The following is a 27,298-nucleotide window of genomic DNA, read 5'->3' as shown; positions in this document are numbered from 1 at the left end:
TCCAAGTTTTTTATTAGGCGTGTAAAGTTAAAAAGCAATGCAGAGAGTCGTAACGCTGACACACTGCATCACCTAGCTTGAGCCTTACGGCATCTTTTATTCTGCTTTCCTTTCAGTTTCAGGGCTTGGAGATTTTCTTGAAAAACAAAATGCTTGCTTAACACAAAAGAGTTGGGTTGTCAGCTAAATTGTAACTCTGACCTTCAGTTCTGAAGCCGTTCGAAAAGATGATAGGAAATGAATGGGAGAAAGGGAGAGGAGGACACACAAATGGAAGTGGCTCAGTCACGTGGTTCTGCGGAGGATCAACAGGTATTTTCCTGCCAGTTTTCACAAATGAAAACAACTCCCTACACACACACACACACACACACACACACACACACACACACACACACACACACCACTAATAGCCACTGGAAGACAAGTGTAAGCAAGGATGGGCTGCTGGGGGTTCGCAGGGGTCTGGGAGAAGCTCTAGCTAAGTTTCTGTGGAGTTCAGAGAACCCCCAAATCCCACTCCCGGCTGGCCCCGCCCACCCCACCCCCGCCCCTCCCAGGAGTCCCCACACTGCCCATTTTGGATGCAGATAAGTGTAGGGCGCACACGGATGTTCGGGGAGGGCGAAAAACAGGCCTACTGGAAGTTCGGGAAGGGCCTCCAGAGCCTGGGGAGGCCGTTTTCACCCTCCTGGAGGCTCAAGGAAAGCCTCCGGAGCCTAGGGAGGGCAAAAACGACCCCACCCACGGGATGCAGGAAGCTGACTAGGCCACAGCCACCATGGCCACGCCCACCCGCAACTGGGCATAGAACCCCTTGCTAAAAATTTTTGAAGCCACCCAGTGGGGTGACAGGACCCACCACATGCTTCCCCTGAAAGCGTGAATGGGATGGGCCTATCCCAGCGGGGGTGAGACCCTCCCTCAAGGAACCTATTTGTACCCAGAATCCTATTTGCATGATTTTAAGAAATATATATTTTTTCCCCCCAGTGGAGCTTCCTAGTTTCCAACATCTTAACGCACTGTCCATTGTTCACGATGTAATGCATTTTGCAAAAATGCAGAACAATCCAAAATCGTTCCGTGAGGGGAAATGTTTGGGGCGGGGGGGTGGGGTGGGGGGTGAAATGCAATCTTTGGGCCAAAACGGAGCACCCAAAAAATGCACACATAGATACCAGAACGATGCCTCAGACGTTACACCTTTCCTTGAGGACTATTTTTGTTACAATATAATCTGCCAGAGAGACAGAACAGAGTGAATTCAAGATCCACTAGACAAAGAGAAATACTGATAGAAATCGAAGCTGTCTCATAAACGGTGTCTCTCCCAGGCACATCTGGATAGGCAGGGAAATTGAAATGTGAGAATTTCTTTTCTTGCCAACTGTGTGCTCTGCAGTACAACTTTTCTAATTTGTAAGAAGGAGAGTCCTCGCCAAGCAAGACGTACTAGAGGCAAGTGCAGGTAGTCCTCGACTTACGAACACAATTGAGCCTAACATTTCTGTTGTTAAGTGAGACATTCGTTAAGTGAGTTTTGCCTCATTTTACGACCTTTCTTACCACGTGTCTATGGAGATTCTCAGATATTCAGGTCATGGTTGCCCCAAAAGTGCCTTTTCAAGAGGCAACTGGACTTTCTGGGGTGTTTTTTTTCTTTGAAGACATTTCGCTTCTCATCCAAGAAGCTTCTTCAGCTCTTCTCTCGGAGCTGAAGAAGCTTCTTGGATAAGAAGCAAAATGCCTTCAAAGAAAAGCAAAACAAAGTTCAAATGTCTTTTTAAAAAGTGCCTTTGGGACTTTCTTGCCACAGCTGATAAGTGAATCCTTGCATTTGATCAATTAGTAACCCAATTGTTAAGTGAATCAGATTCCCCCATCGGCTTTCAGAAGGTCACAAAAGATGACCACGTGACCTCGGAACACAGCAACGGTCATAAATATGAACCAGTTGCCAAGCTTCTCTGAATTTTGATCGCGTGATCCTGGGGAACGCTGCAACTGTGGCCGTAACTGTGAAAAACGGTCATACGTTCGTCCCGTGGTAACTTCAAATGGTCACTAAATGAACTGTTGTCAATCAAGGGCGACCTGTGCACGTTTTCTAATTTGTAAGAGTCCTCAGAAAATGAGACATAGCACAGGTTAGATCGGTAGGCAAGGTATGCGTGATCTGCCACGACGATTATTTTGACAAAAACTTTTAAGACAGCTGAGAATGTCCCGATTGCTTGCAGGTCATAAATCTGGGATGCAGCCACAGTCGCTGCCAACCAGGGTTCAACCTCTCGGCCTTGAAGGATGGATATCTATTGTCACCAAGAAGAAACCATGTAGGGAATGGTTGAAAATCCAGACTTTTCAGGCATTCCTTCTACTAGATCAGTGATGGCTAACCTGTTTGCCATTGCATGCCAAAAGTGGGGAGAACACGGGGGGGGGGTCACGCACATGTGTGCCCACACCCATAATTCAATGAGCCCTGCCCCCGCACATGTGCGTGGTATCCCCCGCGCTCCCCCCACTTTTGGCATGGTGGACCTGGTAGGCCCATTTTTCACCCTCCACAAGCTCCAGAGGCATTCTAGGAACCTGGGGAGGGCAAAAACAGCCTTCCCCACCACCCTGGAGGCTGGAAACAACTCGTTTCCCGATTTCCGGTGGGACCGGAAAGCCTGAAAATCAGCTGGCCGGCACGCGCATGCACACTGGAGCTGAGCTAGGACAACGCTCGTGTGCCCACAGATATGGCTCCACGTGCCAACTGTGGCACGTGTGCCATAGGTTCGCCATCATGGTACTAGATGAATGGGTTTATTAGCTAAGTGTAAAAATATAAAATGAAAATCTGTTGTTCTCCGGGAAGATTTCTGATCCAGTGTCTTAAGGAATAAGAAATAAATTCCGAAAGACATCACTAATGCGCTGTCATTTATTTTGAAAGCGGAGATTAAATTAAAGGATTAATAACAACGAAACAAGGTTGAAACTATGTTCACTGAACAGGCATTGATCTGTGTCTGTCACTCACTGCACCTTTAGTGTTTTGCTGGAGACCTATATTTATCATACTGTCATCCTGAGTATCCGATTGCTATCCTAGCGAAGGTCTTTGGAAATTCAGCAGAAGTTCATCATCTTTTCTGGTGATGAGTAAGGAACATGATTGCTACCTGCAATTCGATGGTTATGATTACACTATAAACGCCTAACATGGGGTGGAAATTAACCCATTTTATGGGTTTCAAAATACATCATCAACCTCGCACTCAAGTAACCCAATCTGTTTGTTTGTTTGTTTTTTTAAAAAAAAATACTATACAGACTGTCGCATGTTGAGTGAAAACAATCACTAGATTTTTATCTGTCCTTGGTATGATGACAGAATTGGAAAGGATGAATAGAGAGCTAAATCAATGGGTGAGGATTTCATAAGGTGGGGAGAATTTCATTCAGGTTCAGCTAAAATCGTGCCACAATCCACAGCATTCCTTGGCAAAGAAGTGAAACGAATTTGAGAGTAAAACAACAATCAAATGTGCATCTAATCCAGGAGTTCATTCAGGTGGGAAGCTGAGTGCCTACTTCTTAAAATGAAAATGAAATTTGTCTGGCATCCATGTCTCTCCAATCACCTTTCTGATTCTGAGGTTAGTTTACAAGCCACCTCTTCATTATAAACCGATTTATATTAGGAAACTTATTTTCCAAAGCACCAGAAGGCAACACAAGAAACAATGGATGGAAACTAATCAAGGAGAGAAGCAACCTAGTGAGAACAATTAATCAATGGAACAGCTTGCCTTCAAATGTTGTGGGTGCTTCATCACTGGAGGTTTTTAAAAAGAGACTGGAGGACAGCCACCTGTCTGAAATGGTATAGGATCTCCTGCCTGAGAAGGGGGTTGGACTAGAAGACCTCCAAAGTCCCTTCCAGCTCTATTCTGATTCTCACTCAACTATTGAACTTTGTAGATTTCCCTACCTCTTGCTTGAGAGAATAAAGGTTTGTTGGAATTGTCCATGGTTTCTAGTAACTGCATAAGGAGATCCATAACATTTATACAGAAGTGACTTGCAACTGCTTTCTTCCATGACACTTGATGCAACTTCCTTAAGGATTTCCTTGGGCTAGTTGGCACCAGCCTGCTCAGATTCCTTGAGATCAACCAAGGTCATGGAGGTTCTGTCGCTGGCTGAGCAATTCCTTGAGAGTTTCATTTGGATTATTGTTTTGATAAGAACCTCACCTTTGTCCTTTAAATAGCTGCTTTTCGTAGCCTTTGCCAAGGTTTTAGATGCTTTCAGCCAACTATCAATTATGAGCTACATACATTAACAAAATAATCAAAGGCATTTGTCCTTTCTTCCCCCATTCAGTTTTTTTTTAAAAAAAGAAAAAGACCTCCATATATGAAGTCCCTGCCTACACATGCAGATACGGATATGATTGCACGCCATTAAATCCTTCCGTTAATATAAAATAATTGTAGAACTGGTTGGCAAATTAAAGATGGTTGTTATTGATTCCAAAAATACTTTTGCTTTCAGCAAAATACATTTTTAATTACTTTCCTACTAGCTGTCATTTTTCATAAACCAGTCTAGACAACTCGTGCCAAATCATGCAAAAACTGATTTCAATGAACCGCCTTCCCCTAATATCAAAGATCTGAAAATATTCATATTTCCTATATATTTGAATCTAAAGTAAGGAAGAGAAGAAAAGAAACTCTCATTTCACAGGCAACTATAGCAAAAACCCAAAGTCCTGTTTAGGAAATAATTGCTTTAGCCGATTAGCTTTTCACTTTCCTTTCCTTTTTTTTTAAAAAAAAAAAACTGAATCTGCCTGTTTAGGAGGAAAATTTAAAAGCTATATAGTAGAAGTCCATATGATATGCAGCTTATTTTTATTTTATTTTTTTTGCTCTTTCCTTTTCTAATAATTTGTCAGCTGAAGCTTCGCATTTCTCTTTTCCTGAAACAGATTACTGCAAAGATCAAAATCTAGCAAAATCTGCATATCCATAGCTTTTTAAAAATATGCATTCTCCAGTCTGCCTTTATGCTTATTTATCTTGAAGCACATCGGGTTGGAGAGAGGAAACAAGGAACAATCTTAAGTTCTATTTTCTTCACACTTTCAACTGAAATGATTAAACCAAGTGGTAGTAAGTAAATGGAAGAGAGAGAGAGGGAGGGAGGGAGAGACAGAGAGAGGGAGAGAGAGAGAGAGAGAATACACTGGTATAGAATTTGCTTTTAGCATCAGAATCAATGTCCAAATCTAAAATTGATATAATTGACTGTTAATTAATTCCCTTGATATTTTCATTAGCACATCCAAGCAACAAGTCTTATGTTTGGCACTTTTGAATTATTCAGGAAGAATTCAGATGTGCTGTAATGAAAGCGTTATTCAGTTGCTTCTATGCCTGCTAATAATGTTAAAAGCAAGGTGTGTTTTTGTGCTCTTTCTCTCTGTCTCTCTCTCTCTGTCTCTCTTTCTCTCTCTCCCCCTTACTGAACAAGCCATGTAAGATTTTCAAAATGCAGCATTTAGTTTAGCAAGCCAGAGCCCTTTATTTTCTCTTCTTCTTCTTCTTCCTTCTCTGTAGGAAACAGATTGCTGAGCAGTAGAGCATTTTCAACTTGGTTTTATGATATTTATGATATTAAGGTTTTAAGGCTGCTGTCTTTAAGAGAAAGGGACAGCAACCTTGGATGGAAGAATTGCTCTCTCTTTTTTTTCCCCTGGCTTTTCTCCTAAACCTAGTTTTCTTGAATCAGAAATTCCAGTAGTGAACGGAAGAGGAAAAGAGCCAATAGTTTCAGCAGGTGATATGAAGAATGATTTGTAGAGAGGAACACAAATTGAGTTCCTATCCAGGAATATACCCAAATGCTTGCTTCTTTCTTTCTTTCTTTCTTTCTTTCTTTCTTTCTTTCTTTCTTTCTTTCTTCCTTCCTTCCTTCCTTCCTTCCTTCCTTCCTTCCTTCCTTCCTTCCTTCCTTCCTTTAGAATCATAGAGGTGGAAAGGACTTCTTGAAGGTCTTCTAGTCCAATCCCTTACTCAAGGCACAAGTCCTTATACATCCAAGACAAAGGGTTGTCCAAACTTTTTTTTTTTTTTTTTTGGTAAACCTCCAATGATGGAGCACTCACAATTCCCAGAGGAAAGCTGTTCCATTGATTAAGCGTTCTTACTGTCATCTTTGCTGCATTTTGTTTTTCACAATGCAGTAAAGTAGATTTCCAAACAGATGGGCTTGCCTTCCTTCCTTCCTTCCTTCCTTCCTTCCTTCCTTCCTTCCTTCCTTCCTTCCTTCCTTCCTTCTTCTTTCTTTCTGCAGCTATTTTAAGTCTATTATGAGATACCACTGTATTGTCCTGAATTTATGGATAAATGCCCAAATAAACTATAACATTATTATGCAAGTTTAAATGCAGGTCAATTCATGTAATTATTTTCCTTCCTTCCTTCCTTCCTTCCTTCCTTCCTTCCTTCCTTCCTTCTTTCCTTCCTTCCTTCCTTCCTTCCTTCCTTCCTTCCTTCCTTCCTTCCTTCCTTCCTTCCTTCCTTCCTCTTTTAAAAAAAAACATTTTAAAAATTTAAAATACATTATATTATTCTGCCTTTCTATACATGCATGCAACTTGTCTTTGTTAAATCCAGCCTGATCAACTTGCTATCATATTAGTTCACCTTCTTCCATATTCATCTTGCAAGATTATGTTCATAATACACCTGATACATAGCTAGGATTATGATGACATTTCCAATGACCAATATCCTTTTCTGATTCCACTTTGGATTCATTTAATGTAACCATGATCAGATTTCCCCACAACTGGTATTTGCAAGCCAACTTTTGCTTGTGGTTTTAAATCCCATTTCAGAGGACAATCCTACCTAATGCAGAGCAAGGTAGTTCACGCTAATTACCTTTTTATTATAACTTTATTAATAAAAAGAAAAGAGACCAATTTTCCCAGGAAAGGATGGAATTTTTTTTTTAAATTTGATTTATATGCCGCCCTTCTCCGGAGACTCAGGGCGGCTTACAACGCGCTAAGCAATAGCCTTCATCCTTTTGTATATTTATACAAAGTCAGCTTATTGCCCCCACAAACTGGGTCCTCATTTTACCTACCTTAGAAAGGATGGAAGGCTGAGTCAACCTTGAGCCTGGTAAGATTCGAACCTGCAGAAATTGCAGGCAGCTGTGTTAATAACAGGGTGCATTAAACCACTGTACTACCATGTTGGGGTAACATGTAGCATTGTAACAGTCCCCTAACCATAGCTAGGAGAATGCCATCATACAGTTTGCTTAGGAAGGTCTATTTCAGTGGGTTGCTACCGGTTCACCCCGGTTCGCACGAACCGGTAGCAGCGGCGGTGGGAGGTTCCGCCCTCCCGCCCGGATGTCATCAAATATGATCTGCGCATGCGCAGAAGCAGCGCGCGTGAGAGCGAACCGGTAGCAAAGGTAAGTGAAACCCACCCCTGGTCTATTTCCATTATATTATAATTAGTTAAGGCCAGTTTGTAATGGTAAGTAGCCTAGAGTTAGCCATTGTTTTTTAACCTCTGCATAAAATATCAAAGCCAGCGTTGCTGGTAGCCTTCTTGTTGTCTTTAATTCCATTTATATGTAGTAAGGTACTAAGTAGCAGGAATCTCATAAATCTTGGTGCTCCAGAATAAGAGTCTGGAGGGGACTAGATGGCGTGCTTGATGGATGCACTATTCTTAATGCACTTGCCTCTTTCCTAAGGGACTATGAGTCTGAATTTAGCTAAAAAGAGAATGATCTGCTTCTCAATGGATGGCATTAAATGTACATAAGCAAGGAGTCGAACCTATTACATGGAGACTGAAGCAATCTTCAGTCATCTAGAGGCCTCACAGGGTATTCTAAAGAATGATTATATAACTTCTGGATAATACATTTTGAGGACCACACCTTAGCATAGTCCAGGGGTCGGCAACCTTAAACACTCAAAGAGCCATTTGGACCCGTTTCCCACAGAAAAGAAAACACCGGGAGCCACAAAACCCTTTTGACATCTAAAATGAAGATAACACTGCATATATAGTTTTTTTTACCTTTATGCTATGTATAAAAAAAACTATAGTGTGTTGCATGTATGAAATCAATGAACTGCTACAGAGTTTTTTATTTCTGCAAGCAACAAAACTACGCCGTCTACGTTCCGACCTAAGCTTAGTACACAAGATCATTTACCAAAACGTCCTACCTGAAAATGAGTACTTTAATTTCAACCGCAATAACACAAGGCCTATCAATAGATTCAAACTCAATGTAATTCGCTCTAATCTTGATTGTAGGAAATATGACTTCTGCAATAGAGTAGTCAACGTCTGGAACACTCTACCTGATCCTGTTGTTAGTCTCTCTAACCCCCACACCTTTTACCTTAAACTGTCTACCGTGGACCTTTCACATTTCTTAAGAGGTCCCTAAGGGGGCGTGCATAAGCGCACCAGCGTGCCTACCATCCCTGTCCTACTGTCCCCATTTATATGTACTCATTTTATGTGTTTATGGCTATGTTTTGCTTATTTATTTTCTTTTATTTGTGCCAAAAAAATTTTCATGTGTCCATGTCTATGTCTATACTGTTACTTGTTTCCTTGTACCTGTTGACAAATAAATAAATAAAATAAATAAAAACATTTTGAACTCAAAAAAAAAAGATGGGTCAAAAAGCTCAATAAATCACGTGCCAGCGGGTGTCACACATTGGCGGTTGTGACACATATTTTGAGCAACAGGGAGCCACAGCAGAGGGATGAAAGAGCCACATGCAGCGCCAGAGGCGCGAGTTGCTCTGATGGGCCCATCTGATCATCAGGGTGAACCGATTTGCTTCCAGCTGATTGTTGGAGCTACCAGTTCGCCCGAACTGGTCCAAACCGGTAGAATCCCACCCCTGCTTCTGAAGGCCAGTTGTTCCATTACTTAATAGTTCTCATCGATAGGAAATTTCTCCTTAATTCTATGTTGGATATCTCTTTGATAAATTTCCATCCGTTACTTCTTCTCCAGCTCTCTGTGGAGAATAAGGCCAACTCACACATCCCCTTTTCTTTGTTGTAACAGCCTCTCAAATATAGGAAGACTGCTACTATGAAACTCAACTCTTACTCCTTTTTTAGACTGGACCCCGGGTTCTCGCCACTATTCATTATATGCTTTAGCCTCTAGTCCCCTAATTATCTTTATTGTTCTTCTCTGAACTCTTTCTAAAGTCTAGACATCATTTTTGCATCGTTGTGACCAAAACTGGATGCAATATTCCAGATATGGCTTTTCCAGTGCAGCATAAATTATATATGGTGTAATCATTAAAAAAAAAAACGACATGTTGAATGTCTGTAGAGATTCTCAGTCATCCAGGTCATGGTTGTCCCAAAGGTGCTTTTTTCAGGAGGCAACTCTGGACTTTCTTGAATGGTGTGGGAGTAGGAATTTTTTCCAGAGGGAAAAATTGCAGACTACCGGAACCAGGAGCACCACTCAGGTGACCCTGAAGACACAGATAAACCTCCAAGTGCTTCAACAACCCTCTAAAAAGGATGCAAGTGACCAGCTGTCTGCAAGGAATATAAATCCTTCCATTCCCCACCATCCTGTCAGAGCTGAAGAAGCTTCTTGGATGAGAAGTGAAACGTCTTCAAAGAAAAAAGTCCAGTTGCCTCTTGAAAAAGCACCTTTGGGACATATTGAATTTTGACCTGTATAAGAACAGGTCCTAGAGAAGGAATAATGAAATAGGGGTCCTTTCAAAGGATCCTTCTGTTTTTGTTTTTGTTTTTTTAAAGTTTGCAAAATTCTGCATTAAATAAAGCATGGAGCAAGCTACATTGTCTGGTGGTCATTGTTTCCAATGGAATATGCTATTCCAGCATAATCAGATGCGTTGTGAAGTTAATAGCTCCTGGTATCACCCACCAGTCAAAATACTTATTTGCTAGTTCAGCAAGACTGAGCTAGGAGTCATTTTCTCTTCCTTTGCAACGGAAACGGTCAAGATTAATTCTCCATTCATTTGAAAACAAAAGAACAAAGGTGAGGACAAGATCCCAGGCTGTCAAGAAGCAGCGGGCAACGGTTACGCATCTCCTATTCCCTCTCCTTAATAATGCTGGCGCCATTATGTAAATCAGAAGTAAGAGCCTATTCCGGTAAGATGCAAGAGGAACAATTGGGCATTAAAAAAAAAAAAAAACCCACAAAGCCTGACAGCCACAGCTCAATCAATGTGGCAGGTCTATCAGTGGCCTCAGGTTGGCTGCCTGATTGACAGCCAGCAGATGATGGAGGAATGAGATTGTCAGGGTAGCTGCTGATCACCCCGGAGTTTTTCGTAATGACTGAAAACAAAGACCGGCTGCCCAAGGTGATCTCTTGTTTTACAAGCAAGACACGAGACTAACACCCACTGTGTCTTATGTAATGACTTCACCAACATGGCACTGCCGGAATGAAAATGGCTCTCCCATCTTCCAAGGCAATGCAATTTTAATCAGCGCTATGAATCTTTTTTGCATCTTGCTATTTAGGTACCATTATAGGACCGTTAGCTACAGAGCTCAAGAGAATGACTTCTATCCGGGCAAATATCAGGATACAAATGTAGGAAGTTCTCTTAATGTTGATCCATCCAGCCGTGGCAGTGTGGCGGTTCGAATGCAGTATTGCAGGCTAAATCTGCTTACAGTCAGGAGTTCGATCCTGACCGGCTCCAGGTTGATTCAGCCTTCAAACCTTCCGTGGTCGGTAAAATGAGGACCCAGCTTATTGGAGGCAATAGGTTGACATTTGTAAACAGCTTAGAGAGGGCTGTGAAGCCCTATGAAGTGGTTTATAAGCCTAGGTGCTATTGCTATCTCGCTCACAATTGTTGACACCAACATGCCAAAGGTTTAGGCAAAGGATTTTTGGACCCTACATTGATGTGCTAAGGGTTAAACTTGAAATGTTTTCTGTCAAACTCGTCTGCTGTAACTCTTTGGCTCTAACCTCAGTCTTCAGTCCCAAAAAGTGTTGTGGCCCGTCAGCGGCCTGTGCAGATTGTAGCTGATTCCGACAACAAGGAGGCTGGTGTGGTGCTGCGCCAGCAGCCTATGTAGCTGGCGCTCGAATTGGACAGTGAGGAGGCTGGAGAAGATGTAGTGCCAGAGGCAGGGATTCAGCCAGGGCCTCCAGAAGCTCCTTTAAGTGAAGAGGATGAAGAGGAGGAGCCTCTTCTCGATGCACGGCGCGCAGAGCTGCCAAAAGGCAGGAGTGGCTCCTCAGGAGGAGGTCTCCTCAAGATAAGGCTTGGGGCTTATTGGCCACTCCCTTAGCCTATTTAAGGAGGAATGCCGCTTGCAGCAAGCTGTAGGGAACAAGTTTAGTTCACTCTCCTTCGCATCTGGATTCTCTGCAAAATTGCTTCTGGGCTTTCTGCCAACTCTAGTAAGACTGTGATTACCTTATCTTAGAATTCTGGTAGGCTGTTAAGACAGTTTATTAACAGCCTTTGGTTGATAAAGACTGAATTATTTGAGTAAAATAAGCTTTGTATAGAGTTTGTGTGTGCTGCATTCTTTGGGGTCAGTAGCTGGGGCAGAACAAAAAGAGGGTTATGTGGTGTTCATGAATTTTTGGTCCTGCAGCTCCACCTCTCTGATGACCATATGGGGTAGGATGTAAAGCTACAAATATTCCTCAATTTACAATCATTTGTTTAGCTATTTTTTTTCAATTTACAAAGCCATTGAAAAAAGTGATTTATGAACCGTTCTGGCACTTGCAACAATTGTTGCAACATCCCCTCAGTCATGTGATCAAAATTTGGGTGCTGGGCAACCCGCATGTATCTATGACGGATGAAGCATCCAGTGTGATTGACATTTTTGTGACTTTCCCAGTCAGCTTTCAATGACCCATTGGGTCAACAACTTTTGATTCATTTAACAACTGGAATGATTTGCATAATCAACAGCCATGGCAAAAAAAAAAGAGGTCATAAAAATCAGGCACAATTTATGAAAATTTCCTTTTAAAAGCTTGCAAGTCCTTAATAAATACTAACAGTCACCCTCAAACTTGTAGATAATGGGCTGCAAGTCCAATAATATCTCTCTAACATAGCTGTTTGGTTGTACTGTCCGCTCCATGGCTTAGGGCCTGGATATTTACAGGACCGCCTGCTGCCACTGACTGCCTCCCACCGACCGATATGCTCCCACAGAGAGGGCCTCCTCAGGGTGCCGTCGGCCAAACAATGTCGACTGGCGACTCCCAGGGGGAGAGCCTTCTCTATGGGGGCTCCTGCCCTATGGAACGAATTGCCCCCGGATATACGAAGGATCCCTGACCTCTGTGCCTTCCGTCGTGCGCTAAAGACCCTGTTATTCCAGCAAGCTGGTCTGATGGGACAATAATTTTAATCGGGTTTTAAATATGGGTTTTTAATATGGTTTTATAAGGGTTTTAGAATGGGAATTTTAAATTCAGCCAAAATTGAATTATTTTAATATGGTTTTTAAATTTGTCTTGTATATTGTTTTATTATTGCTGTTCACCGCCCTGAGTCCTTCGGGAGAAGGGCGGTATAAAAATATAATAAAATCTAAATCTAAATCTAATCTAAATGATGGGATTTGTAATCCCAAACATCTGGAGAGCATCAGCTTGTGGAAAACTGCTATGAGCATGAATCTTGTGGTTTTATCACTTCATGGTAGATTATCATTATGTATGTACGAGTAATGTATTTTTAGCTTCATTTGGATTTACAGTAGCCAACCGAAAAAAAATCTCACCAGGTTTTATGTTTGATCTGGATGCCCCTGAAATATTAATCACACATATGTCCATTAATTATTTTTAAACTCAACTTTCTTCAGAAAGCTGATTAACAAATAAGTTTGAAAAAGTATTAGAAAAGGGAAATATTTAATTAAACAAGATGTTCCATGACCAATCGAAGTAAAATTAAGTCATGCTAATGTGCTCTGAAGATTTAATTATTTGTAAATATGGTTAATGAATATTGCTCTGGGTAGACGGTTTATAACCCTAAATGTTTTACTATCTTTGTGTTTTTTTTAAATTCCAGAATCTGTCTTAGATGCAAATTCTTAATTTGGAAGTTTCCTTTTATGCCTATCTTCTTACAAGTCCCACACCATCTATAAAACAAAGTTTTTAAGGTAGGTTAGATGGAGAAATTTTGCATGGCTTAAAATGACTCATTAAAATTAATGGTGGAATAATAATACTGATCCTATCTGTGGTGCAGTGGTTAGAGTGCAGTATTGCAGGCTACTTCAGCTGACTGCTAGCTGCAGTTCGGCAGTTCAAATCTCACCGGCTGAAGGTTGACTCAGCCTTCCATCCTTCCAAGGTCGGTAAAATGAGGACCCAGATTATTGGGGGCAATATGCTGACTCTGTAAATCACTGAGAGAGGGCTGTAAAGCACTATGAAGTGGTATATAAGTCTAAGTGCTATTGCTATTGCTAACCCATGGAGGAGTTCTGCATTTTTAGGATTTCTTTATATGCATTGAGTACTGAAGTTTTGCTTCTTCTTCTGTGGATTAGAACGAAGACGTGTTCTTTTTCTACTTTCCTTGATAAATTGTTGATAGAAGTGAATGTAATTTTAACGTGGTGGCACAGTAGTTAGAATGCAGTATTGCAGGCAAACTCTGCTCAATGTCAGGAGTTCGATTCTGACCGGCTCAAGGTTAACTCAGCCTCCCATCTTTCTGAGGGGGGGCGGGGTAAAATGAGGACCCAGATTGTTGGGGGTCAGTAGGCTGACTCTGTAAATCGCTTAGAGAAGGCTGCAAAGCATGGTAAAGCGGTATATAAATCTATGTGCTATTGCTATTTTGTCTAGCTCCCTCCTTTGCCATCTTGTATTAATGATTTTAATTTGGTGTAGTAGTCTATAATTGACAACTTTAATATTTTTATGTTGTAAGCCACTCAGAGTCATTGGATATGAGATGGGTAGCAAATAAATTTCTAAATAAATGAATAAGTAAGTAAGTACTTTATTTCTCTAGAATGCCATCATCCAGCCAACAGGAAGGCAACACACTTTTGATGGCAGCAAGCCTCATAGCACCTAGCAGAATTTCTATAAAAGTTCACAAAAGCCTTGTGTAAATTTGTAAAGCTGTACAAATTTTTAAAATAAAAGTCACACATTTAAAAAATAAAAAATAAAACCACTGGTACATAGTTGAGGTAAATATAAAGGTGAACCGAAGAGGTTTGAACAGGTTGGGTTTAGACTCATCTAAATAAATATCTCTGTCTGCCTGAGAAAGTTTGGGCAAATGTAATAATATACGTGCCTTTTTTAAAAAAAACAACAACTCAATAGAGAAATGCTAAAGTAGTAGTATTATCATCTCATTATCAGTTACATGAAGTGTCAATTTAGAAAGTATCACAGTGTCATCCCGAAATGGCACTGTCTCCGGAAAATCACGCTGTGTGGAAAGAAACTTCAAAGGAAAAGCTATGCCACTTTGGGATGTCAAACATTTTGCTGAGGTATTTGTTTTCAGACAAATAAATAAATAAATAAAATCTACTTGGAGTTTTCGACGAACGAATAGGAATTCATTACTTGGACTGACATCACAAGAACAAGAACAACAACGAAAAAGGCAAAGAAGAAAAAAAAAAGATCTCGAAGAAAATATGCACAAATATTCTAATTAAAGGAATGTGAAATCCATCCCTTCTCTTTTTCCCTAGAATAATTGGTTTAAAAAATCATTGTTTACTGCAGCAGATTTGTGTGTGTGTGTGTATGTGTGCATGTTTTTAACCTTGGAAATCTGACCAGTTCCTTTTTAATGCGTTACAAAGCTTCTGATTGTCCAAAGGGGAATATCAGATACTGTGTTTGAATGCATTTGAATGAATTAATCCATATCTCATAGCAATGTCCTATTTTTTTTTCATAAGTAACTTTCAATGTATTCAAAAGCTTACTTCGAAATAAGAACACAAAGAAGAGAAGGTTGTTTCACTGTTGCATGGCGGCTTGTAAATCTGCTTGTGTGCATCTTAATTTTTGTCCAAGGATCGATTGCCAATCTAAGGATAATATTTGCAAACTCGAGGCACAAGAGGAAGATGCAGCTCTTCTTTCAAAAGCAAATCCAGTAAGAAATTGACGCCGCCCACCGACATACACGTAGCAACGACAACAGTAGCCAGCAACGGAACAAAAAACATTAAGGTTCTGAAAAACTCAGCTTGATGATTTGATTCAACGGTGACTGGATTCTAATTGGAAAGTCAAGTTGAATCATCAGGTCACATTGGGTAGTTCTGAATCACTTTTTTTTTTCAAATTAATTGGGAAATCCACATTCAAATGATTTCAACAATTGATTGTCTGCATTGAATGGATTTTTTGAGTCAGCTCAAACCACCGCCAGATCAAAAAAAAGGACATCTGAATTGCAAGCTATCTGATATCGCCTTTGGAAAGTTGAAAATATTTATTGTCTACATGATGTTTACAGGGTACATTGGAGATTGGCCGTCCCAAACATTTGCAGTTATCTGCTGCCTTTTACTGCAGCCATCTTGAAATATGCATTCCCTACACTCAAAACTTGCAGGCGAATGATAGAATTGTCAAATCAATTTTGATCCCACGTATTTGGGATGGGGATGGCTGATTGAAAAAGAATGGATGCTTTCAAACTGTGGTGCTGGCATAAATTACTGCGTCCACCATGAATAGCCAGAGTAACCAGCAGAGAAGTATAAAACAAGACACATCACGAGAAGCTAAAATCATAAAATCCAATCTGGGTCAGTCACCAGGACCAGAAGTTTAGTTTTCTGAGCTTACAGACTCATGATGGAGCCCATCATCAGGGAACTTCTCTCTAGCAGAGTGTGTGCTTTAGGCTATTAATTGTGAGATATTTATATGGTGCCTTTTGTGTGTGGCCTTTTAGTTGTTGATTGGGGTATTGACCGCTGGCTATTAAGCCATTGGCTATTGTATCCTTGTTTCGCCAAGCCCTCGCCTCCTAAATACTTGATAGGTAAAGGTTCCTCTCGCACATATGTGCTAGTTGTTCCCGACTCTAGGGGCCAGTGCTCATCTCCATTTCAAAGCCGAAGAGCCAGTGCTGTCCGAAGATGTCTCCGTGGTCATGTGGCCGGCATGACTAAACACCAAAGATCACAGAACGCTGTTTCCTTCCCACCAAAGGTAGTCCCTATTTTTCTACTTGCACTAACCTTTTCGAACTGCTAGATTGCAGAAGCTGGGACAAGTAATGGAGCTCACCCCGTTACGTGGCACTAGGAATTCGAACCGCTGAACTGACAACCTTTCAACCGACAAGCTCAGTATCTTAGCCACTGAACCACCGCATCCCTTCAAATACTTGATAAGCTGGTGGTAAATAAGCACTCCTGTTGACTGACGACAGGCTCATTTCCAGACTTTCAATCATTTACCTGGCTGTTTTTGTATCTGCTCATCCAACAATCTTAGTAGCTGCAAAATTGAATGTCTGTCCTTGTTCATTGCAATGCCTGATTTACTTTGGCCATGTCATGCATGCAATTCCATTAGAGAAGACAATGATGTCAGGAATGGTTAGTGGAAAAAGATGGTTAGTGGAACGCTGGCTTGATAACATCGAATCTGATACAAAGCTGATCATCCAATAATTGAAAGAAGCTGTGCTTGGCAGGGTACCATGGAGAGCACTTGCCTATAAAGTCGCCAAAAATCGGACACGGCTAAATGGTTAAAACAACAACATTTGGGTGTGGAACTAGTCCCACTGCTTCCAAATAGGGACTGAACAAAATCTTCAAGATCCGGTACTTGAGGGCATGATATTTGTCAAGCTAACTTTTGGATAACTTTGCAGATCCCTTTAAAAACAACCCCAATATCAAACGATACTTGGCCTGCATGAAACCCCTCCACACATACTTTGCTGAAGCTGGATCAGCTGAAAAAATTACAACCCGTAAGGTGCTAATTGAAAAGACCCCAACGCCACTGAATTTCCCCTCATGGCTTTGACCAGGAAGTTGAGTAAGATCTTGGTGGCCAATGCAATGCAGCAAAAGTGGAGGGGGAAGCGATTTCTTAAGCACATATGTGATTCTAAGTAAATCTGAACTGTTGCCTGAGAAATGTTTGCCAATTAAAAAAAGAAAGTCCTACAACACAATCACAAGATGATATGTATCATATGGCCTCCTGGCTGTTGGGAATGTTTTTGCTTTGCATAACTGAATACATTTACACTACCTAGAATGTACACAGCAGATAAGTTGGGCGGGGAAGGGGAAAAAAAATTCTATAGGCTTTCAGAGAACGGAGTCAGACAAGCATGTTGTTTTTGAACACTTCCATTCCTGTGAGGTTTCTACAAGCCTGAACTCCCAAGAGCTAAGGGTGAAATCTGCAACTCTTCCTCTTTGGTCTTGAATTTTTATTTTTTTAATTGGCCAAGTGTGATTGGACACACAAGGAATCTGTCTTGGTGCATATGCTCTCAGTGTACATAAAAGAAAAGATACGTTCATCAAGAATCATAAGGTACGACACTTAATGATAGTCATAGGGTACAAGAATAGAATAGAATAGAATTTTTTATTGGCCAAGTGTGATTGGACACACAAGGAATTCGTCTTTGGTGCCTACGCTCTAAGTGTACATAAAAGATATGTTCATCAAGAATCATAAGGTACAACACTTAATGATAGTCATAGGGTACAAATAAGCAATCAGGAAACAATATCAATATAAATCGTAAGGATACAAGCAACAAAGTTACAGTCATACTTTTTTTTTTAATGCAAGTGACAAACTACATTGGAAGATAAAGCCGCACCCCGGATTTCATGGTTTCATCTGTTTTGAATTTTGCCATTAAAAAACAAAAAACAAAACAGTAATAGTATCCTTTCTTGATTAGTCAGCTGACCATACCAAAGTATGAGCATCAGCCAGGATAAGATATCGTACAATAAAATGAAACAGAGTAAGATATGGAGCAATATACGCCATAAAATTAGGGGATATTTAAAATGAACCTTAAAATTCAAAAGCACTGTGTGTTTATGTGAATGCATCATCTTTGCAAAAGTAAGTAGTCGGTGTGAACTTAAATGGACTCTGGGGGATGGTAGAGGACAGGAAGGCCTGGAGGAATGTTGTCCATGGGGTCACGATGGGTCGGACACGACTTCGCGACTAACAACAACAACAAAGTTTCCCTGTCCAGTCACATCTGACTCTAGGGGGTGATGTTCATCGCCGTTTCTTGGCCAAGGGAGTCAGCATTGTCCAAAGAAAATCTCCATGGTCATGTGGCTAGCATGGCTACACACCAAAGGCTGTTTGTTACCTATTAGTGGTGCCTATTAATCTACTTGCATTTGCATGCTTTTAAACTGCTGGGTGGACAGGAGCTGGTAATGGGAGCTCATCCCATTGGGTGGAGCTCAGGTCTCAAACCTGGTCTGTCAAGTCTCCAGCTGACCAGCTCAGTGTCTTTAATCACTGAGTCATTGCACTTTCCTAAGTGCACCCTTTAAGTGTTCTAATCGAGTGAATCAATGAACAGCTCTGTGAATATCCTGAGGAAGGGGGGAGGGAATAGTGTTTTCCAGTTCTTTACATATTGTCCCCTTGCCCTGAACAAGAATCTATTAAGAGGAAAAAGGAAACATTCAGGTGCAATGCAACATCTACAATAGAGAAGCCCCCAGAATGCCTTATGAATTGTGAATTTTGGCTCCTCTGTTTGGTCCGTCAGTGCTCTGCGTAGCAGGAGCTGTTGGTGAACATTTCTTCAAATACATCCTGGAACAAGAAGGAGAGAACCGGGAGAAGCAGATGGGGCTGGAATCAAATCCTTAAGAAGGAAGATGGCACATTGGTAGCTTCTCTAGTCAGACGAGGGAAGGGAAAGGAAGGGCTCCAGGAATTTCTGGGTTGCCATTAAGACATCTGCTCATTTATTATGATTTTTTCAAAAGCTTCTCATTTCTATATTATTGCTCCTTCTCTGGCCTTTTCAAAAACAATAAAGGTCACTCTACTAGAGAGAAGTTCCCAGAGGATGGGCTCCAGCACGAGTCCGAAAGTTCAGAAGACTCCTGGTGACCAACCCAGTAATGGGTTTCAAATCCCAGTGCTACTGGTTCGCTATTGGGAGCGTGCAGGTGCGCGCGCATGCGTCACAAGTGTGCGGCATTTCCACGCATGCAAAGAGCATTGTTATGATGTCTGGGCGGATGGGTGGAGCCTCCCACTGCCGCTACCGGTTTGCCCGAACCAGGGCATTCAAATTCTAGTTTTCACAATGACACTCTGCGTATCTGTGACTTATTCTCCTCCACAATGATCCAGACGCAGGAACTATGCATAATCAAAAGCTGGAGAAAAGATCTCATGTATTTTCAGAGAGTCATTAAGCATCACAATTTAAAAAAAAAAAAACTGTTGCCAAAGATGGGTTGTATGATTAAAGATGAGCCAGGCAAAGAAAAGGAAATTTTTGCAATCACCACAGACATTCAAGTTGAAATCTTTGCAGTCATTACAGATACTCAGAATTTAGCAGCATAGAAAGTGATCCATTAACCTTTGGCTGGCCCAAATATTTTGATATCAAAATAACCCATCACTGTGTTGGTTGGTGTCAAGCCCAGCCAAGACCAAGCAAAACCAGTGTTCAGGAAAAGATATAAATACAGATATATAAATACAGATATAAAAGGCCATATTGGAATTTCCCATCCTCATTTATTTTATTTTATTTTTATTGGTACCCCACCTTTCTTAGTTTTACAAATAACTCAAGGCAGTGAACGTATTAAACACACCTTCTTCCTCCAATCTTCCCCATAACTACAACCCTGTGAGATAAATTGGGCTGAAGGAGAATGGCTGGCTCATGGTTACCTATCAATAGCAACAGCGCTTAGACATATATCAGCATATTGTCCCCAATAATCTGGGTCCTCATTTTACTGACCTCAAAAGGATGGAAGGCTGAGTCAACCTTGAGTCTGGTGAGATTCGAACTGCCAAATTGCAAGCAGCAATTAGCCTGCAGTACTACATTCTAATCACTGCGCCACCACACCTACCTGGTTTTCATGGCAAAGGTGAGACTACAACTCCAAGTTTTAAACTCACTTAACAAATTTGTCCCTTAGCAATACATTTTGGGTTCAATTGTGGTCGTAAGTGGAGGCTTACCTGTAGTTCAGGTATACAGCTAATTGTTGGCAGCCTAACACTCTTAAGGGCTTTTGAGCAAAACATTACCTCTGAGTTTCATAGCTTTGGATGCACTTCTCACTCACTTTTGTCCTAATATATAAGACAAATAATTTGGAAGATTATCTAAAATCAGTTTACAATCTTTTAAGCATTAGAAACTGTGTAGAATGACTTTCCTTGCTCTCCAGGGCCAAGAGATGTGGTAAAATATTTGGGAGGTCAATCTGTGAAAGAAATGCTTCAATTCTAGATTAATTAAAGATTTTCCCTCCCCACTTATTCCTGTCCATTAACAGCTTCCATGCTTTTTTTTTTCTCCTATGGATGGTCATCATTACAGACAGAAATAGGAACATAAATTTTTGGATAATGAAAATGTCAGCCAGAGGAACAGTCTATCATCCTGTATGCTGATCCAGTAAGTTTTTTTTTTCTTCCTGCTGTCTCATTTTTTCTCTCTCCTTGTTTCTCAAAAATACCACTAGAAAAGAAAAGCATCCAAGAAATATAGAAAACACGAATTTCTTTGGGTGTAATACATCAGTCCCTTTAATCAAAGAATTATGCAAATATGTTTTGTGGGTTACCCTATAAAATGAAAGAAACCATTGTTACACATTGTGCCTTCTGGATAGCGGAAATCAAAAAAAAATCTTACTTGTATACCGTACTGCATACATGCTATGAATGTTTACCTTGAAATAGATCATTTTTGCAGATTGCACATTACCTTGTTGCAATTTGCAGTTGGAGATCTGCACATCCAGCTTTCATATTCTTCTTCTTCTTCTTCTTCTTTTCTTTTTTTTTTTTGCATCTGAATCTAACAAGGATATTTTCAGCCTCTGTTGTGATTCAAGTCACTTACCTGAAACTGTGAGACTAGAAATTTGTGGATCTCCTGTTACACATCATTATACTGAATTATACTAAATTCTGCGTTGGTGCCAAAATTTTTCTCTTGCCTTATCACTCAAGGCAATGTCTTTGTTACAAAACCTCTTCGATCTGTATATCCTGAAATCCCTGTCCAATTCAGGAATATCCAAAAAAAAAAAAAAATAACGTTTGCAATTTCCTAGATAAAATTATAAAATTAGTACTCTTCAACTAATTTAGAGACCAGAACTTTCCTATGATCAAATTCTACTAATCTGTGAAATGCAATTCTCAATAGTTGACCAGTGCCCAAATAATTTTGTCAATATTTTCATTTAATCGTAAAACGTACATTTAACCATGGCGCTTATTTAACGTTTCCAAAAAGCATAGATGGATGTGAAACAGAAATGAAAAGGGACAGAATTAAAAGTAAAATGAATGAGAATGCTACCAATTGAAAACAAAGATTTACTCCTTCTGATTATAGACGGTTTGATTTAAAAAAAAAAAACGTTTTACGGGGAAAAAAATACATTGTTTCTTCCAAGCTATTCTTATGTTCTGCAAAGAAAGCTTTCCCAAGCTTGCACAATTACAGTGTTAGAATGAGATTCCACCTTAATATATAATGCTTCTTCTGGCGTGGTGTTTAAATCTAGATAGCAACTGTACCATTTTGATTTAACTTTTACTGCTTAATGAATTTAGTGTTTGGGTTATAGGCTCCAGTGGTGAATTCAGCTGTTGATTAGTTTTATTAGTGAAAGCACCTTTTGATGCATAGCTTGAAAGGTGCTATAAAGATAGTCTATTGTGTGGTTGTACAGCTATTGCTTGAATATTCATTAAATCATTAAGTAACAAAATGATAGAGAAAGACAGAGAGTTATGAATAATCCCTCCGGGGAGGAAATCTTCACTTTGTTGTTCATTTATTTCACTATTATTATTTTTTTAAAAAAAATCAAAAGCTATCAAATGCAAAATTCTTAAGACTTTCCACTTCCGTAGAAAGGAAAACAAAATGAAAAGATTTTGCTAGTTGAAAGGAATCGTCTCCTTCAAGGACTATAATGCCATTTGTGAGTATTCAGTTGAGATGCAATTAAAAAAAACCGAATCAAAACCCTCAACTGACTTTTGAGTCATTTTGGATTAACTGGGGTGGGAGCTAAATTTCCAAAAAAAACCAAAAACCTTTTAGTAAAACGCAGACTATTTTGCATCTGTCTTTTTAAACGAGGCGCAATCAAACAAATTATATTCAAAATCACGTTCAAAAGTTCCTCAATGATCAACCTTGATTCTTCAAACTTTTTAAAAAGAATTTTAGCATAACATCGGAGGACGGTAAGCATTTTGCCTCCAATTTAAACATTGGATGGTCAGTTCAAAACAACCATTTACAAATAGCTGCCTTTGTCTGTTTTGTTTCTACTGACGTACCACCACTGTTCCACATCAGCACCTCAGGTCCGCGCGTTGGCTTCCGTCTACAATTTCATGATGCGTCTCGGAGACGGTTCTCACGAATGTTACGATAATGTCGGACCACTGAAAAGCTCTCTTCAGCCTCAGTTGTGAAATTTCAAGTGGTGGCGACATTTTAGAAACAATCGTAAGAATGTGCACTTAAGCATATGATGTAGATCACATCCGAACGATGGAAAATTTGAGATAGTGAATCCCTCTGACTTTTCCTACTTTTTGGATATCTATTAAATTCCAGAGTCCCACGTACATAAATACACTCACTGGGAATAAAACTACAAATGTGGTCTTCAGAATAATACAGTAATAATGTGATATTCCTAGGAAAACAGTGACACCTTATGCCCACTGATGTAAAACTGATCTATTGTTCATTGTTAATATCCAGGGTTTTTTTCCCCCCAATTTAGATAAGTAAAGAGTAGATTCTAAGTTATAACTAGAGGTACACTGCTGTCCCATTTCAAAGGTGTGTGCCCCATCCACAACTCACTTCTATTTGAAGAAAATAGCAGATATGTTGCTTTCTTAAAACGCTACAACATATGAACTCCAAAAATTTCACAGCCATTGCCTCGATTAAGTGGCCTTGTACACAACAGATTGGCAATGGTATCACAAATTCTGTCCAATTGTTTGAACTTTCTGAAACATCAGCACTGCTTCACCAGGTTTAATGCAAGAAGCAAAGAGTTCTGAAATATATTGTATTTTGTGTGTGTATGAGAGAGAGAGAGAGGGAGGGAGGGAGGGAGGGAAAGAAAGAGAGAAAGAGAGAGAGGGAGAGAGGAAAAGAGAGAGAGAAAGAGAGAGAGAGAAAGAGAGAGAGGAAAAGAGAGAGAGAGGAAAAGAGAGAGAGAGGAAAAGAAAGGAAGAGGGAGGAAGGGAGAGAGAGAGAGAGAGAGAAAAAAAAAAGAGAGAGATGGGAGACAGAGGGGAAAAAAACATTTTCTTCTCCCAAACCTGTTCCAGCAAGAAGTCATAAGTATGTGATAGTTCTTGTAGTTATAACACAGGAAAGGGAACCAAAAATATTCATGTATGTATGTAACCGCAGTTTGTAAACTTAACAGGTCCCCTAGCTTGACAGAAAAAAAAAAAATGTTTGCAAAAAGGGGAGAAAATAATAGGTAGTCCTTGACTTACACCAGTTCATTTAGTGACTCTTCGAAGTTGCAATGGCACTGAAAAAAGTGACTTACGTCCATTTTTCACACTTACGACCCTTGCAGCATCCCCCCATGGTCATGTGATCAAAATTCAGACACTTGTCAACTGATTCATATTGATGACGGTTGCAGTGTCCTGGAATCATGGGATTCCCTTTTGCAACTTTCTGACAAACAAAATCAACGGGAAACCCACTTAACAACCGTGTTCTTAACTTAACCACTGCCATTGATTCATTTAACAATTATGGCAAGAAAAATTGTAAAGGTGGTGGTGGGGGGCAAAATTCACTTAACAAATGTTTCACCTAGCAACAGAAACTTTGGGGGGAGTAATTATGGTCGTAAGACGAGGACTACCTGTAACCACGATGAACTTGCTCACCTCGCAAAGACACCACTAAGGTAGGGAGGTGGCAGTTGAAAACCGTGCCAGGAAACAATAAGAGAGCGATAGGGAAATTGCTTGACTTCCTTGGTAAGAATATAAATTGATGCACTGACTTCAATTCTGACCGGCTCAAGGTTGACTCAGCCTTCCATCCTTCCGAGGTCGGTAAAATGAGGACCCAAATTGTTGGGGGAAAGATGCTGACTCTGTAAAATGCTTAGATGTAAAGCACTGTGAAGAGGTATATAAGTCTAAGTGCTATTGCTATTACAATGCGCTGTTGTTTGGTCTGAAGACCATATGGAATGGATGCCCATCTGTGTGTTTGTGTAGGTGTGTCTATCTGTGTGTGTCTGCCTGTATGTGTCTATGTGTATCTGTGTCTGCCTGTGTGTGTACACCAGAAGTGGGATTCATTTACCTTCCCTACCGGTTCGCAAATGTGAGCGCGCGCGCACTCTTGCTTCGCTCACATGCGCCACCTCTGTGCATGCACACGGCCTTCTGTGCGTGCACAGTAGTCACACATTACATCCAAGCCTCCCGCTGTCGCTGCAAAATAAGAACCCAACAATAGAGAGGTAAGTGTGTACACCAATGGTGGGATTCAGCCGGTTCTCTCTGGTTCACACAATCCAGAGCGAACCGGCTGAATCCCAACAGTGGTGTACACAAGTACCTATCTGTCGTTGGGTTCTTATTTTGCACAACACAAACAAGGGGCCAAGTTATTTTACACCTTACCAGTAAAGCAAAAAATTCTTCAGCTAAGCAGACGGTAACGACTGCCGTGGCCGTATGGATGCAGAGGGAAGGGAAAATGGCACTTTTGTTTCATTTCCGCTCCTATTTCATAATACGGTTAAAAAAAACCCCCAACTCTCAATCTGTAAAAATGGGAGCCTTTTCGATTGCAGCATCATCTACCGTTTTGTTTTGTTTTGTTTGCCTGTTGGAATCGCAGTACACATTTCACATGTACAATGCACCAGGCTGGGTGGAAAAAAAAAAAAAAAAAGGAGGAGGAGGCAAAACGCTAAGGAAAAACATGCGGTAAATGGTTGCTTTAATAAGTCCTGTTCCATTGAAAGGAAATAAAACCTGAGTATTAATGAGATATAATTATATATTTAAAATCTTTTTTCCCTTGTGCAGTATACAGAATTAATGCCAGTAAACTCACAAACTGCAACATTCTACTCCATTACATCTGCAATGATTAGAGATAGTTTGAACATCTGGCATATAATCTGTGATAGAAAACAGCATTCTGCACTTTAATGGACGTCTGGAGGCTACACATATCTGATTTTATTTCTCTCGGCTTAACTCTTTCGGGGGAAGACGAGATTTAATGCCTCCGTGCTTTCATCTCTATGAATTTTGTAGGAAAAGACCCCCCCACCCTCTCACTCACTCAGGGTTTATTTTTCTTCTTAGTTTTTCTTTAAAAAAAAACAAAAAAAACCCCACCCCTCTGCACTTTATAACCTGAAGTTTAGATGGCTAAAGTGGGGCTGATTTTTTGGGGGGGGGAATTGCAAATGGTTCATAACACAGCAGCGAAGTTCTAGACGGAGTCATCCATTATCGACGGAAACTTTTTCGCTTCAAATGGATTGGGAAATTTCATGGCCACCAATAGGTGAAATGATAAAATGGTTTCAGGAAAGGCTCCAGTCCTGGGCAAGCAAATATTCTTTTTAAGCTTCAGTCACCTGGATCAGAGTTCACCTCCCATTTTTGTGAGTATGTGCACATGTTTGTTGAGAGAAGGCGATGTGGAGCGTGTGGTGATTGTGTTTTAGTTTGTGCCGAGAAGAAGCTCGTGAAAGATAATTTAAGAAGAGAACCAAGGGGGTAAAAAATATACTGTTTTTGAGGGGTCTTTGGTGCTCTCTGAGGTTGTTTGAAGTCATTACCCAACACATCATCAGCACTGATGATGTTACCTAGTGTGTGTAATGGAACATCTGCAAGAAAACAGCCAAGTTCAGAGAGCATTTTGTTGCAATATTTTCAGGATCAGACTCAATAAAGATAATAGAAGTTAAAGCTTTAAATATATTTCTTTTTAATTATGATAGGCATTCTATATTCACTGAATATTCAAGGTAGAAGCGACGAGAATGGTGAGGGTGGCTCCTTATATATACAAGGGGTGGAGCTAGGAATGGGAGTGGTAAGTTATGAATACATTAAAGTCCAAAGAATAAGTTAACCTCTGATGTTCCATATATACATTATTTACACATTGGAGAATAAGGCATTTACATCTGACAAATCCCCCTCTAAATGCCGGTTCGTTACACAACACCAATTACATTCTGATTCAGGACAATATAATACATATAATTTAGAAGTTAAATATTTGTGTTGTTTAGAAGGTAAGGGTTTTGTTAATATGTCAGCTAATTGTTCAGAAGTATCGCAATGTATTGCTTTAATGAATCCGTCTTGAGACAGTTGTCTCACATGCTTAAACTTTATATCAATATGCCTGGACCTTTGTCCAATTGCATCGGATCTGGATATTTCAATGGCCGCTTTATTGTCTTCATGCATAATAAATGGTAAGGTGGGTTTCTTCCAAACATCAGTGATCAGATCATTGAACCATACAAGGTTATTTGCAGCTTTGGACAAACAAACATATTCCGCTTCTGTAGTAGAAGTGGCTACTAGTTCTTGTTTACCAGTATACCAGTAAACTGGACAATCATTCAATAGAAAAACATAACCAGAAGTACTCTTTCTGCATGATGTATCACCAGCCCAATCTGCATCAGCATAACAAGTAATTTTTGGTTCTCTGTCATTATTGGGTTCCAACATTAAACAAAAATCTAATGTACCCTTCAGATATCTTAGAATTCTTTTGACAGCTTCCCAATGATACAAGGTTGGTTTACTAACATATCTTGACAATAGATTGAGAGGTAATGCAATATCTGGCCTAGTCCAATTAGATATATAAAGGAGTGAACCTATAACTGATCTGTAAAATGTGTTGTCTTTAAAC

This window comes from Pantherophis guttatus, chromosome 11, assembly GCF_059756535.1.
Source record: "Pantherophis guttatus breed Tessera chromosome 11, ASM5975653v1, whole genome shotgun sequence".
Classification (NCBI taxonomy): domain Eukaryota; kingdom Metazoa; phylum Chordata; class Lepidosauria; order Squamata; family Colubridae; genus Pantherophis; species Pantherophis guttatus.
This window is presented reverse-complemented; position numbering follows the sequence as displayed.